Source organism: Puntigrus tetrazona, unplaced genomic scaffold (assembly GCF_018831695.1).
Source record: "Puntigrus tetrazona isolate hp1 unplaced genomic scaffold, ASM1883169v1 S000001062, whole genome shotgun sequence".
Classification (NCBI taxonomy): Eukaryota; Metazoa; Chordata; class Actinopteri; order Cypriniformes; family Cyprinidae; genus Puntigrus; species Puntigrus tetrazona.
Genome location: NW_025048651.1, coordinates 1 through 15,112, shown reverse-complemented (window position 1 = coordinate 15,112; position 15,112 = coordinate 1). Strand labels below are relative to the sequence as shown.

Sequence of the window (15,112 nt, the reverse complement as noted above, 5' to 3'; positions counted from 1 at the left end):
TGTCGAGACGGCTCGATGGACCCTACCACCTTGGCGAGAGCTCGCAGGGACCCGAAGGGTACACATACCTGGAGCCGAGCAGCAGTCTTGTGCTCGCCACGACAGCACATATACTAAAATTGGATCGATACAGAGAAGATTAGCATGGCCCCTGCGAAAGGATGACACGCAAATCCGTGAAGCGCTCCATCTTTTCAGTCACGTTGCTCGTTCTCCTCCACTCTTTCTGCCCTAGCGTCGTGAAAATAGGTTGAATGTACATTCGGGCCGTTGAAAGGCGATCTGGCAAAACACGGCCAAGTCCGGATTTGCAGACCGGCCAACAACGAGGTGGCAGAGTGGTTAAGGCGATGGGCTGCTAATCCATTGTGCTCTGCACGCATGGGTTCGAATTCCATCCTCTTCGCTTGATGTCTTTCCAGGTAGCCAACCCAGAGCTCAGCAGCTCTGCTTTCCGCCCACCTCTTGTTCTGAGAAAGGCAGAGGCCACGCCCCCTTTTGCAATAGTACTTGTTGGGAAAAATCTTTGTTGTTTCCCTCCCAGGTTCAGGTCTGTCAATGATGAGACTTACTCTTAAATTTAAAATCTTAAGTTTAATAAAGTCAGAATAATTGAGACTGAGCTCAGGATACAGAACAACAGCATCAAGGCATGCAGGGCAGTCCTGTATGCTCACACTACATTTCACACAATATTTATATTCTTGTGCTTGGGTCTTCCTCCCATTCAGGGTGTCCTTCACAGAACCAGGTGCAGTTGTTTCTTCTCGACCAGTAGATGAGCTCAGCAGTCTCCATATCTTGTTTCTGTAGATAAGACATTTTGTACAGCACATACACACATAATATCAAAATGGAAAAACACATAATATCAAATGGAAAAACACAGCCTTTATGAGGCCTGGGCACAGTGCTTCTATTGAGTAAAACCTGTAAAACATAAATCCTTTAAAACATAAATCCCACAATTCCTCTCTCTTGATCTCTCTAAAGAGATCACAACTTTTGCTCCACTTCTTCCTCACAGTGAATCACCTGGTATAAGTCAAATTCCCACAGGCAATCTTTTCCTTTTTCCCTTTACCAGAGTTAGTTTTGCTTCTCCCCCACCCCTTATGACATCTCTTTTGTGTCTGCCTTGAGTCCCTCCCTCTCTTGTTCCATTCCACAGTATCAACGTTATTATTACTACAACAATTCCCACCCCCCAACATATGACCACCTTGTTAACATTATCCCTCATGATTTAGCACCAGAATTATTATCTGCTTGTTGTTTGTCTCCCTCCTCGGGTTGGTCTGTTGCCGTTTCCCCGTCTCCCGTCTCTTCTCCCTCTTCTCCCTCTCTCTGACCTTCTCGAAGGTCAGCTCGAACTGTTGTCAGAAACCTGCTAGGGTCATAACAGAAACAGCAAGCAGACAAGTGAAACCATGTGTTACCTTTTCCAGCCAACTGTACGCAGTGCGAGGTTCGCGCAGGTATTTTCATGGGCTCTGACCACCTTGGGGGCAGACCATTTTCGTTTCATTTGTTTCAGCCTCACCCACTGCTCGTCATGTCCTCTTTTCATGTCCAATTCCTGTTGCTCTATTTCAGGCCAAAACGTCTGTGTGGAAAATGTGTTAATAACAGCTCTTACTTTTTGTTTGTAGGCCTTAGGTTTATCAGTCTACCCATCCCCAGGCATTGGGGCCCATGGGCCAGGAAATTGGCGTCCAGTGGTTAATTCAAAAGCAGTAAATCCAGTGGTTCTGTTTATTGAACATCTCACATACATTAAAGCTATTGGTAATGCTTCTACCCAATTCACAGAAGTGCTTGCACAGATTTTGGCTATTTTGTTTTTATGGTCAGGTTCAGTCGTTCAACTTTACCTTGGCTTTTATTATGGTATACTCCTCCATATTAGTGCTTCTGGGAAGGATGCAGCTTGCTCTCTAATTATAAACTCAACACTCGTCTTTGTTGAAATTGTTTCTGGTATAGCACACCACTCACAGTTTTGCCCGTGGTTGTCACATCTAAATCTAAAGGTTGGCCATAGTCTGGGGTTTGTACAGCAGCAGCCTTTGCCATGTCCCCTTTACGGTAATTAAGGCCTGTTCAGCCTCTGTTGTCAAATTCAATTCACCCTTACTTTTTTTATTCCTATTTCCTTCACTAAAGCTCTAAATGTATACACAAAAATGCATTTGCCAGATCTATACAGTAGAAGTCGGTGTGTTCTGGGGTCAATCTGGTTAAAATGGTGTAAGGATTTGAAGTGGGCAGTTGTATTGTCATAACCCTCTCATTTATTTTTCTCAGGTCATTTACCATTCTATATTTCCCTGTGTAGTGTTTAATGACAGGCAGTATTGGGGTGTTCCACTCAGAGGTGGTCTCACACAGCACTCCCTTGTTCAATAGACTCTGAATGGTGGGGGCAATACCAGTCATGGCCTCACAATTATTTCTATACTGTCTCTCCTTTACCACTGTTGTTTTGTTTATTTCAAAAGACACTGGTTGAATATCACAATAACCCACATCCTCACTTCCTGTTGACCATAACTTTTCTGGTAGGTTGGCTAGCATCTCTTCTGCCCCTGGCCCATCCATTACAGCATTAGTCTTTTCTCTGTTTGACCTTAACTTCTCGTACCTGCCCTCACATATTTCTTCTATTTGTAGTCTGTGACCTCCTGTCATGTGCTATCTTTCCCAACCCTGTCTCTCATCTTCCCAATCTGCTGCCTGTTTTAGTCTTTTTACCATGGGCCCTAAGGCCTTTGCTCCGTGGTGTTTACTTATCATTAAGGAAATGTGTGGTACAGAGACAGTTTTCATTTCAAACCAGTCATATTTTTCCTTACTTAACCTTACTTCCACAGCTACCCCTTCCTTTCCAATGTATATGACTGAGCCTTTCAGGTTGGTATCTCTTTTATCTACATATTGGCTAAACTCTGTTGCATAAACCTCATCATTGCTTTTTGTCATAGTATAAAGTACAGTATAATGGGTCAGAAACTGTCAGGAAGTGTCTCAACAGGTCTGGTCTCTGGTTTATCAGCTGCCTAAAGTTGGTTTGTTCTGGATGCAGCACTCTGACCCAATAAATGTCCACTCCCACTCTTCCTTTTTTAGTTAATACCCATTGACCAGCTGCAGGTACTAGACCACCCTTAATGGAACAGTTTTGTGTTTTTCCATTTGGAAAAGTTAAAATTATGCCCTCTGGGCTACACAGAATTTTCACCCCCAATTTTACTAACAGGTCTCGTCCGAGCAGAGCAGAGGGCACACTGGCAAAGCATAATAAAGTCCTTTCTCAACCATTCCAGCCTGATTGTATAGAAGTAGGCCCCAGTGTCCACTAAGGCCTGTACTGGCTGTCTGTTGACCAGTATAGTTAGGTAGGGCTCAACCTCAGCCCCCTTACAGGTTCTCTGTTGGTCTCATCAATAATCCGCCTGGTCTGCCTGGCCCCAGACTGGGCTTTGTCTGGGCACCTGTTGGTTGTTAGACCACGCGACATTTCTGCGGACACCTCTTCCTCTTCCCTTATGCCCTCCTCTGACAGGAGCCCGTCCCCGTGCAGGAGGTTGTCCCCGTCTATTCAGTGGGCAGTCTTTTCTCCAGTGATCACCTGCTCCGCACAGATATCACCCCTGCTCTCTCCCTGGTCTCCCGTAATTCCCCCTATAATTTTGGTTTTCCCACCCATTTCCATAAGGTGGCCAGTCCGGCAGCTGGTCATATGGATAATCATATGGGCCCTCAGGCTGATAGTTTGCTGCCCCTTGTGACACTTCCTGTCCCTTCATCCCCTGATTCATTACAGGCATTTGCAGAGCTCCCTCTCTAGGCTTCTTTTTATTCTTTTCTTTTTCTGCCTCTATTTGCAATTTTAGTAGTTGTGTTTTCAGTTTGTCTACTTCAGAATCCTCCCTTTCTTGTTTTTCCATGGCTTTGTCTACATAGTAAATGAAATACCTGGCCCATGTCTCTCCACTACCCCCGCACATTTCTGGACTGTTTTCTATTTGTTGTTTTGCTTTTTCTGTAACTCCCTTCACTACTGCCTGCCTGTAAAACTCTTTACAGATGTCACTGCAATCTGGGTGCTGCCCTGTCCTTTCTTCCCATTCAGGTTCTGTCCTATGCAGATATGCTTATTCAGATTCTTCTGCTCCTATCTTAAATTTGATAGATTGATAAGTCATTTTTGGTGTTGGATATAGGTTTGTAAGAGCCCTGCTTATTTGGGTAATTACTTTTGACAGTGGTTTCTCATTGGCCATGTCTTCTATTCTAGCTTCATCCTCTAAAGTAGTCATCTGGGTTCTGGTAAGCAGATGTCCCATTAGGGCCCTAAAGTCCCCTATTGCTAGTTCATTACCATGGGTTAATGTGGTCAGTTTATTTAACCATCTCATTCCTCCCTTAGTTAGATCTTGCAATTTCTGCAGTACTGCATTCATGTCTGCATTTCACCATGGTCTATACTCTGGATTCTGTTGTCCTCCTATCCTGTACAGTGGATACTGGGTTGGGTATGTTGTTCTAACCCCCATGTCTTTCTTTAAATTTAAGGCTTGTAATAAGGTTGTTCCTGAGGCACCTCCTTCTCCTTTGTGGGGGCTGGTAGCTGTACCAGCCCTCTGTTGGGCCTGTGCCGCCTGTTTATAACCCCAGTCTATGTCCAGCTCATATCCAGTGATTGTTACACTATCCTTTTCTTCACCCTGACCTTTAGCTAGGCTTAGCCCTTTCATTGAATCTTCCCTACATTCTTCTCTGATTTCCTTTTCCCTACTTTCGAGTTCTGCCTCAGCATTCTGACATTTTTCCTCATGTATACTTTCTCCTCCATACAGACTACCTACTCTGCTTCCACATGCTGCCTCCTCCTTATCCACACCCGTCAGTCTCTTCCTTTCTCCAGTCAGCTGCCCTACGTGTCGCTCTAATTCCACTACTTCCTGAGTTCTCTGAAGTATTTCTCTGTCTAAACTACTGTTAATGATTGAACTCATGGGTTGTTTTGTCAGTTCTTCATTTATTAGCTCTCTTACTCTTTTTTTTTCTTCAAACCTAGCCTCCTCACTTTGTTCTACCTCAACTGTCCCTCCTGTCAGGACAAACCTTCCATTTTTATTTGCCTGTTTGGTTGTCGTGGACACTTCCCCTGCCACAACATGCATCACAGGCAGCATTAAAGGAGCGGAAGGGGACTTTTCTGCATAAGGGGGCCTAGGTTTTTCTTCTTCTGATTGTTTCTCATTAATAGCTGCAATTTTTACCCTGCAGACCATAACACTTTTTATTCTGCTCCATATTCTAGTCTGATAGGCCTTTTCTTTCACCTCTTTTTCTAATTTCCCTTTAGTAAAAAATGTTGCAGCTTGCCTGTTCTGTACCGCCATTTTATGCTCTTTGTCTGCTCTTTCTTCTTCTCTCATTATGGCCCTTAATAGTTCCCCTTTGTTCTCAGTGGAATTGTCCCACCCATTAATACACTCTAATTGCTTCCATGCCTTTTCTAATTCTCTTGTCACCCTTGGTTTTTCTTTAATTTCAGCCTGTGCCAACATTTGTCTACTCAATTTATCCCATACTTCCTTATAGGTAGTCATTTTATCAGTTTATATTTTACCTAGTCCAATTACACTTCTCACAATTTGGATTATGACCAAACAGTCTGCACCATCAGGTTATTGGGGTGTTTGTATGTCTAACTTTTCTATGCTTCCCTATGGGTACTAATTGGCTTTTTATTATATAATCTAACACCACCTATTTTCCCAGGATCAATGTCCTTAATACAGAAACCACTGTGTGTGTACTGCTTCTTTCACTCTTGTTTTATTTTTGTCATTCAGTGTCCCAATCTCTTGGGCTCATACATTCAGCTTTCTCCGCACTTGAGGCCAAACCCTCGCGTCCGTTCCTACCGGGTCACACTTAAGTGACGGTCCAGAGAGGGTGCGCGACAATTTGGTCTCAAAATACTCGAGATCATCTTATCTCATTCACACACACACTCAGGTACACACACAGATCGATATAACACCACACTTCACAATATTTCTTATACCTTTTTTGTACCACGCCGGGTTTTACAAACTGTATTTTAAACTGCAACTTACCACGCCGGGTTTCACGAACTGTAGAGTACCACGCCGGGTTTCACGAACTGTAAGTTACCACGTCGGGTTTCACGAAATCACCCTTTTAGTGAATTTCAACCTTGCCAGGACATTAATTTTACAGCTCAACCATGCCAGGAAATTAATACTACAGTTCAACCTTGCCAGGAAATTACCTTTTGCAGTTCAACCTTGTCAGGAAATTACTTATACAGTTCAACCTTTCTAAAAGGACATTACCATTTTTCTATTCATTTTGACTGCATTTACTTCTTTAAATCTTTTTGAATTCGTCAATTATTCTGATTTCAATATACAGAAAACCACTGGTGCCTCCACCACTTCAACCAGATAATTTAGAGTAATCAATCCTGCAGTTCTTTTATGAAAAAGGTGACTGCTTACCTGTTTCGTTGTTCAGTACTGATGGTTGAAGCAGAGGATTCCCAGCAGAGACCTGTCTCAGACAGATCCGGTGCCCCCTCCAAATTGTTGGGAAAAATCTTTGTTGTTTCCCTCCCAGGTTCAGGTCTGTCAATGATGAGACTTACTCTTAAATTTAAAATCTTAAGTTTAATAAAGTCAGAATAATTGAGACTGAGCTCAGGATACAGAACAACAGCATCAAGGCATGCAGGGCAGTCCTGTATGCTCACACTACATTTCACACAATATTTATATTCTTGTGCTTGGGTCTTCCTCCCATTCAGGGTGTCCTTCACAGAACCAGGTGCAGTTGTTTCTTCTCGACCAGTAGATGAGCTCAGCAGTCTCCATATCTTGTTTCTGTAGATAAGACATTTTGTACAGCACATACACACATAATATCAAAATGGAAAAACACATAATATCAAATGGAAAAACACAGCCTTTATGAGGCCTGGGCACAGTGCTTCTATTGAGTAAAACCTGTAAAACATAAATCCTTTAAAACATAAATCCCACATACTCCAGTGCCATGGACAGATGTGTCCAGCCCCTTACCTCAGCGGATGCTGCCGTTGTACTCTACTGCACCCCAGGTGTATCGTTTGGGCACAGTTCTGAAGCTTGCAGGTTTCAGCCTTTTCTACCTTGCCAAAAAAAGTGCAGACACCCTACTGATGCTACCAATTTGACTGTGGCACTTTCCATCCCGTCACTCTCTCTCTCCGCGGAATCCCCTGGTTTCCATAGTGTATCGGTCAGCATTCTGCACTTTGAATCCAGCGATCCGAGTCCAAATCTCGGTGGAACCTCAGTGTCTTCTTGCCAGAGAAGAAAGGTCAACCGAATCCCTTGAGAGATGCTTGCTTTTGTGGCCTTCTGAGCACAAGCAACCGCAGCTAGGCTTCCATGGTGTAATGGTTAGCACTCTGGACTCTGAGTCCAGCGATCCGAGTTCAAATCTCAGTGGGACCTGTTTTAGATGAAGAACTGACCGAGAGCTCAAGCTCTGAGGGCCATCTGACCATTTAAGCAGCATCCTCCCTAAAATCCATCTACATGTTAGGCACAGCCCCAGTTTTCAATCCATTCAGAGACCGCCTGTCATTTGTTTGCCTTTGACACTGTGTCGAGGGCTTCAATTATTTCCATGTTAGTACGAGTTCCTTATTTGTCTTTCATTTCTTGTGTTTAACTACTTTCATGACAAAAATTCCCTTATTTTGTAGTTGCTGTAGATGTTCTTTTCCTTTCTCTCTGCTAGGGAGGTGCCAAAGGGGGTTCCTGCAGAAGACCCCCTGTTCAGGACCCAGTAGGCTCGTTGGTCTAGGGGTATGATTCTCGCTTAGGTGTGCGAGGTCCCGGTTCAAATCCCGGACGAGCCCGCCAGCAGCTTCTTCAGAAGCAGCCTTCTGTTCGGTTCTTTTTGACACTGCTAGGCCCTTGTTTTCTGTCAATGTCTGTTCTTTCCATTTTGACTCCTCCTTTCAGGTCTTCTTCCAAAGAGTCGCTGCGGAGTGGCCATCGACGAGGTGGCCGAGTGGTTAAGGCGATGGACTGCTAATCCATTGTGCTCTGCACGCGTGGTTCGAATCCCATCCTCGTCGCTTGGTGTCTTTCCAGGTGGCCAACCCAGAGCTCTGCAGCTTTGTTTTCTGACCCAGGCCATTCACTTCTTTGCGTGCCCTACTAACGAGCTGACGATAAGGGGCGTGTCCGGATTGGACTGCTTAGCCGTTTTGCTCTACACGCGTGGGTTTGGAAGACCATCCTCACCGGACAATTCTTGTCCAATTCTTTTTAGAATCCAATCTGGCAAACACCATCGCTTTACACCTTTCGTTCATCTTCCTTGTCCGACACGCTCAATGCAGTTCCTCGGCTGCACAAAGGTCAAAACCTGCACGCGATTGAAAAAGAAGAAAAGAAGAAGAGCTTGTCTTTTTCAACCAAACGCAAAGCCTCCGGACAGGCTGGCAAAAATTGCCAAGGCTGACTGTATTTCAAGTCATCCCGGCGAGGTATTGGGTAAAGTTTTCAACCAGCAATGATCACGCCTCGGATAAGCCTCATAGGCTACAATATTGCCTCTGCGAAAGAATGCCCACGAGGTGCGCGACCTCTTCAGCCCACCTAAGTGGACGTGGACCGACAGGGTGGTAACAAGCTTCAAACCGCCACGCAGTCAGCCTTCTGGCCTAGGGGGCTGCAAAGAGTGTCTGCTAACCCAGAGGACCCAGTATTCATCGCAGCTCAGTCGCAGGGTTACCTCCCGCATCCACCCCACCATTTACAACACGTTACGCTGGATCCCGGTCTGCCCGTCTCAGCGTGGGAGCGCTTGCTTTTAAAATCGTTCCCCATCTCCTTTGCCCTAGAGATATTTCACCACAACCCAGCTGCAGTTCTTACATGTATTTAACTGCCCGCAGCTGTCACCCGGTCTGACTGGTTTTGTTTTTCTCTCCTTCCTCCTGCCACCCCTTGTTTTGAGAAAGGCAGAGGCCACGCCCCTTTTGCAATAGGTCTCCGTGCCATGGACAGGTGTGTCCAGCCCCTTGCCTCAGCGGACGCTGCCGTGTACTGTACTGCACCCCAGTACAGCACGGTATACGAGGTGTCGAGACGGCTCGATGGACCCTACTACCTTGGCGAGCTCGCAGGGGACCCGGGGTACACATACCTGGAGCCGAGCAGCAGTCTTGTGCTCGCCACGGCAGCACATATACTAAAATTGGATCGCTACAGAGAAGATTAGCATGGCCCCTGCGAAAAGGATGACACGCAAACTCCGTGAAGCGCTCCATCTTTTCAGTCACGTTGCTCGTTCTCCTCCACTCTTTCTGCCCTAGCGTCGTGAAAATAGGTTGAATGTACATTCGGGCCGTTGAAAGGCGATCTGGCAAAAACCGGCCAAGTCCAGATTTGCAGACCGGCCAACAACGAGGTGGCAGAGTGGTTAAGGCGATGGGCTGCTAATCCATTGTGCTCTGCACGCATGGGTTCGAATTCCATCCTCTTCGCTTGATGTCTTTCCAGGTAGCCAACCCAGAGCTCAGCAGCTCTGCTTTCCGCCCACCTCTTGTTCTGAGAAAGGCAGAGGCCACGCCCCCTTTTGCAATAGTACTCCAGTGCCATGGACAGATGTGTCTCTACTGCACCCCAGGTGTATCGTTTGGGCACAGTTCTGAAGCTTGCAGGTTTCAGCCTTTTCTACCTTGCCAAAAAAAGTGCAGACACCCTACTGATGCTACCAATTTGACTGTGGCACTTTCCATCCCGTCACTCTCTCTCTCCGCGGAATCCCCTGGTTTCCATAGTGTATCGGTCAGCATTCTGCACTTTGAATCCAGCGATCCGAGTCCAAATCTCGGTGGAACCTCAGTGTCTTCTTGCCAGAGAAGAAAGGTCAACCGAATCCCTTGAGAGATGCTTGCTTTTGTGGCCTTCTGAGCACAAGCAACCGCAGCTAGGGTTCTACGGTGTAATGGTTAGCACTCTGGACTCTGAATCCAGCGATCCGAGTTCAAATCTCAGTGGGACCTGTTTTAGATGAAGAACTGACCGAGAGCTCAAGCTCTGAGGGCCATCTGACCATTTAAGCAGCATCCTCCCTAAAATCCATCTACATGTTAGGCCCAGCCCCAGTTTTCAATCCATTCAGAGACCGCCTGTCATTTGTTTGCCTTTGACACTGTGTCGAGGGCTTCAATTATTTCCATGTTAGTACGAGTTCCTTATTTGTCTTTCATTTCTTGTGTTTAACTACTTTCATGACAAAAATTCCCTTATTTTGTAGTTGCTGTAGATGTTCTTTTCCTTTCTCTCTGCTAGGGAGGTGCCAAAGGGGGTTCCTGCAGAAGACCCCCTGTTCAGGGCCCAGTAGGCTCGTTGGTCTAGGGGTATGATTCTCGCTTAGGGTGCGAGAGGTCCCGGGTTCAAATCCCGGACGAGCCCGCCAGCAGCTTCTTCAGAATCAGCCTTCTGTTCGCTTCTCTTTGACACTGCTAGGCCCTTGTTTTCTGTCAATGTCTGTTCTTTCCATTTTGACTCCTCCTTTCAGGTCTTCTTCCAAAGAGTCGCTGCGGCGTGGCCATCGACGAGGTGGCCGAGTGGTTAAGGCGATGGACTGCTAATCCATTGTGCTCTGCACGCGTGGGTTCGAATCCCATCCTCGTCGCTTGGTGTCTTTCCAGGTGGCCAACCCAGAGCTCTGCAGCTTTGTTTTCTGACCCAGGCCATTCACTTCTTTGCGTGCCCTACTAACCAGCTGATGATAAGGGGCGTGTCCGGATTGGACTGCTTAGCCGTTTTGCTCTACACGCGTGGGTTTGGAAGACCATCCTCACCGGACAATTCTTGTCCAATTCTTTTAGAATCCAATCTGGCAAACACCATCGCTTTACACCTTTCGCTTCATCTTCCTTGTCCGACACGCTCAATGCAGTTCCTCGGCTGCACAAAGGTCGAAAACCTGCACGTGATTGAAAAAAGAGAAGAGAAAGAAGAAGAGCTTATCTTTTTCAACCAAACGCAAAGCCTCCGGACAGGCTGGCAAAATTGCCAAGGCTGACTGTATTTCAAGTCATCCCGGCGAGGTATTGGGTAAAGTTTTCAACCAGCAATGATCGCGCCTCGGATGAGCCTCATAGGCTACAATATTGCCTCTGCGAAAGAATGCCCACGAGGTGCGCGACCTCTTCAGCCCACCTAAGTGGACGTGGACCGACAGGGTGGTAACAAGCTTCAAACCGCCACGCAGTCAGCCTTCTGGCCTAGGGGGCTGCAAAGAGTGTCTGCTAACCCAGAGGACCCAGTATTCATCGCAGCTCAGTCGCAGGGTTACCTCCCGCATCCACCCTACCATTTACAACACGCTACGCTGGATCCCGGTCTGCCCGCCTCAGCGTGGGAGCGCTTGCTTTTAAAATCGTTCTCCATCTCCTTTGCCCTAGAGATATTTCACCACAACCCAGCTGCAGTTCTTACATGTATTTAACTGCCCGCAGCTGTCACCCGTCTGACTGGTTTTGTTTTTCTCTCCTTTCCTGCCACCCCTTGTTTTGAGAAAGGCAGAGGCCACGCCCCCTTTGCAATAGGTCTCCGGTGCCATGGACAGGTGTGTCCAGCCCTTGCCTCAGCGGACGCTGCCGTGTACTGTACTGCACCCCAGTACAGCACGGTATACGAGGTGTCGAGACGGCTCGATGGACCCTACCACCTTGGCGAGCTCTCGCGGGGACCCGGCGGTACACATACCTGGAGCCGAGCAGCAGTCTTGTGCTCGCCACGGCAGCACATATACTAAAATTGGATCGATACAGAGAAGATTAGCATGGCCCCTGCGAAAGGATGACACGCAAATCCGTGAAGCTCCCCATCTTTTCAGTCACGATGCTCGTGCTCCTCCACTCTTTCTGCCCTAGCGTCGTGAAAATAGGTTGAATGTACATTCGGGCCGTTGAAAGGCGATCTGGCAAAAAACGGCCAAGTCCGGATTTGCAGACCAGCCAACAACGAGGTGGCAGAGTGGTTAAGGCGATGGGCTGCTAATCCATTGTGCTCTGCACGCATGGGTTCGAATTCCATCCTCTTCGCTTGATGTCTTTCCAGGTAGCCAACCCAGAGCTCAGCAGCTCTGCTTTCCGCCCACCTCTTGTTCTGAGAAAGGCAGAGGCCACGCCCCCTTTTGCAATAGTACTCCGGTGCCATGGACAGATGTGTCCAGCCCCTTACCTCAGCGGATGCTGCCGTTGTACTCTACTGCACCCCAGGTGTATCGTTTGGGCACAGTTCTGAAGCTTGCAGGTTTCAGCCTTTTCTACCTTGCCAAAAAAAGTGCAGACACCCTACTGATGCTACCAATTTGACTGTGGCACTTTCCATCCCGTCACTCTCTCTCTCCGCGAATCCCTGGTTTCCATAGTGTATCGGTCAGCATTCTGCACTTTGAATCCAGCGATCCGAGTCCAAATCTCGGTGGAACCTCAGTGTCTTCTTGCCAGAGAAGAAAGGTCAACCGAATCCCTTGAGAGATGCTTGCTTTTGTGGCCTTCTGAGCACAAGCAACCGCAGCTAGGGTTCTATGGTGTAATGGTTAGCACTCTGGACTCTGAATCCAGCGATCCGAGTTCAAATCTCGGTGGGACCTGACTGATGAAGAACTGACCGAGAGCTCAAGCTCTGAGGGCCATCTGACCATTTAAGCAGCATCCTCCCTAAAATCCATCTACATGTTAGGCCCAGCCCCAGTTTTCAATCCATTCAGAGACCGCCTGTCATTTGTGTGCCTTTGACACTGTGTCGAGGGCTTCAATTATTTCCATGTTAGTACGAGTTCCTTATTTGTCTTTCATTTCTTGTGTTTAACTACTTTCATGACAAAAATTCCTTTTTTGAAGTTGCTGTAGATGTTCTTTTCCTTTCTCTCTGCTAGGGAGGTGCCAAAGGGGTTCCTGCAGAAGACCCTGTTCAGGGCCCAGTAGGCTCGTTGGTCTAGGGGTATGATTCTCGCTTAGGGTGCGAGAGGTCCCGGGTTCAAATCCCGGACGAGCCCGCCAGCAGCTTCTTCAGAATCAGCCTTCTGTTCGCTTCTCTTTGACACTGCTAGGCCCTTGTTTTCTGTCAATGTCTGTTCTTTCCATTTTGACTCCTCCTTTCAGGTCTTCTTCCAAAGTCGCTGCTGCGCGTGGCCATCGACGAGGTGGCCGAGTGGTTAAGGCGATGGACTGCTAATCCATTGTGCTCTGCACGCGCGGGGTTCGAATCCCATCCTCGCCGCTTGGTGTCTTTCCAGGTGGCCAACCCAGAGCTCTGCAGCTTTGTTTTCTGACCCAGGCCATTCACTTCTTTGCGTGCCCTACTAACCAGCTGATGATAAGGGGCGTGTCCGATTGGACTGCTTAGCCGCTTTGCTCTACACGCGTGGGTTTGGAAGACCATCCTCACCGGACAATTCTTGTCCAATTCTTTTTAGAATCCAATCTGGCAAACACCATCGCTTTACACCTTTCGCTCATCTTCCTTGTCCGACACGCTCAATGCAGTTCCTCGGCTGCACAAAGGTCGAAAACCTGCACGTGATTGAAAAAAGAGAAGAGAAAGAAGAAGAGCTTATCTTTTTCAACCAAACGCAAAGCCTCCGGACAGGCTGGCAAAAATTGCCAAGGCTGACTGTATTTCAAGTCATCCCGGCGAGGTATTGGGTAAAGTTTTCAACCAGCAATGATCGCGCCTCGGATGAGCCTCATAGGCTACAATATTGCCTCTGCGAAAGAATGCCCACGAGGTGCGCGACCTCTTCAGCCCACCTAAGTGGACGTGGACCGACAGGGTGGTAACAAGCTTCAAACCGCCGCGCAGTCAGCCTTCTGGCCTAGGGGGCTGCAAAGAGTGTCTGCTAACCCAGAGAACCCAGTATTCATCGCAGCTCAGTCGCAGGGTTACCTCCCGCATCCACCCTACCATTTACAACACGTTACGCTGGATCCCGGTCTGCCCGTCTCAGCGTGGGAGCGCTTGCTTTTAAAATCGTTCCCCATCTCCTTTGCCCTAGAGATATATTTCACCACAACCCAGCTGCAGTTCTTACATGTATTTAACTGCCCGCAGCTGTCACCCGGTCTGACTGGTTTTGTTTTTCTCTCCTTTCCTGCCACCCCTTGTTTTGAGAAAGGCAGAGGCCACGCCCCCTTTTGCAATAGGTCTCCGGTGCCATGGACAGGTGTGTCCAGCCCCTTGCCTCAGCGGACGCTGCCGTGTACTGTACTGCACCCCAGTACAGCACGGTATACGAGGTGTCGAGACGGCTCGATGGACCCTACCACCTTGGCGAGAGCTCGCAGGGACCCGAAGGGTACACATACCTGGAGCCGAGCAGCAGTCTTGTGCTCGCCACGGCAGCACATATACTAAAATTGGATCGATACAGAGAAGATTAGCATGGCCCCTGCGAAAGGATGACACGCAAATCCGTGAAGCGCTCCATCTTTTCAGTCACGATGCTCGTGCTCCTCCACTCTTTCTGCCCTAGCGTCGTGAAAATAGGTTGAATGTACATTTGGGCCGTTGAAAGGCGATCTGGCAAAAAAACGGCCAAGTACGGATTTGCAGACCGGCCAACAACGAGGTGGCAGAGTGGTTAAGGCGATGGGCTGCTAATCCATTGTGCTCTGCACGCATGGGTTCGAATTCCATCCTCTTCGCTTGATGTCTTTCCAGGTAGCCAACCCAGAGCTCAGCAGCTCTGCTTTCCGCCCACCTCTTGTTCTGAGAAAGGCAGAGGCCACGCCCCTTTGCAATAGTACTCGGTGCCATGGACAGATGTGTCCAGCCCCTTACCTCAGCGGATGCTGCCGTTGTACTCTACTGCACCCCAGGTGTATCGTTTGGGCACAGTTCTGAAGCTTGCAGGTTTCAGCCTTTTCTACCTTGCCAAAAGAAGTGCAGACACCCTACTGATGCTACCAATTTGACTGTGGCACTTTCCATCCCGTCACTCTCTCTCTCCGCGGAATCCCTGGTTTCCATAGTGTATCGGTCAGCATTCTGCA

At 47.8% G+C, this 15,112-nt stretch overlaps 13 non-coding genes across 13 annotated transcripts; 10 read left to right on the top strand and 3 right to left on the bottom strand.

Moving 5' to 3' along the window:
* Positions 1-89: 89 nt before the first annotated feature.
* LOC122340614 lies at positions 90-196 on the top strand. Its single transcript, XR_006250313.1, has one exon. It is a non-coding gene; the product is annotated as a U6 spliceosomal RNA (small nuclear RNA).
* Positions 197-8,086: 7,890 nt separating this feature from the next.
* On the top strand, positions 8,087-8,167 carry trnas-gcu. Its single transcript has one exon. It is a non-coding gene; the product is annotated as a tRNA-Ser (tRNA).
* A 354-nt stretch (positions 8,168-8,521) lies between these two features.
* On the bottom strand, positions 8,522-8,662 carry LOC122340668. The gene has a single exon (XR_006250362.1). It is a non-coding gene; the product is annotated as a U4 spliceosomal RNA (small nuclear RNA).
* Positions 8,663-9,264: 602 nt separating this feature from the next.
* LOC122340636 lies at positions 9,265-9,373 on the top strand. Its single transcript, XR_006250334.1, has one exon. It is a non-coding gene; the product is annotated as a U6 spliceosomal RNA (small nuclear RNA).
* Positions 9,374-10,445: 1,072 nt separating this feature from the next.
* Positions 10,446-10,517, top strand: trnap-agg. The gene has a single exon. It is a non-coding gene; the product is annotated as a tRNA-Pro (tRNA).
* Positions 10,518-10,658: 141 nt separating this feature from the next.
* Positions 10,659-10,740, top strand: trnas-gcu. The gene has a single exon. It is a non-coding gene; the product is annotated as a tRNA-Ser (tRNA).
* A 359-nt stretch (positions 10,741-11,099) lies between these two features.
* On the bottom strand, positions 11,100-11,239 carry LOC122340694. Its single transcript, XR_006250387.1, has one exon. It is a non-coding gene; the product is annotated as a U4 spliceosomal RNA (small nuclear RNA).
* Positions 11,240-11,840: 601 nt separating this feature from the next.
* LOC122340619 lies at positions 11,841-11,947 on the top strand. The gene has a single exon (XR_006250317.1). It is a non-coding gene; the product is annotated as a U6 spliceosomal RNA (small nuclear RNA).
* Positions 11,948-12,639: 692 nt separating this feature from the next.
* trnaq-cug lies at positions 12,640-12,711 on the top strand. Its single transcript has one exon. It is a non-coding gene; the product is annotated as a tRNA-Gln (tRNA).
* A 333-nt stretch (positions 12,712-13,044) lies between these two features.
* On the top strand, positions 13,045-13,116 carry trnap-agg. Its single transcript has one exon. It is a non-coding gene; the product is annotated as a tRNA-Pro (tRNA).
* Positions 13,117-13,257: 141 nt separating this feature from the next.
* trnas-gcu lies at positions 13,258-13,340 on the top strand. The gene has a single exon. It is a non-coding gene; the product is annotated as a tRNA-Ser (tRNA).
* Positions 13,341-13,698: 358 nt separating this feature from the next.
* On the bottom strand, positions 13,699-13,839 carry LOC122340628. The gene has a single exon (XR_006250326.1). It is a non-coding gene; the product is annotated as a U4 spliceosomal RNA (small nuclear RNA).
* Positions 13,840-14,446: 607 nt separating this feature from the next.
* LOC122340582 lies at positions 14,447-14,553 on the top strand. The gene has a single exon (XR_006250282.1). It is a non-coding gene; the product is annotated as a U6 spliceosomal RNA (small nuclear RNA).
* The last annotated feature ends 559 nt before the right edge of the window (positions 14,554-15,112 follow it).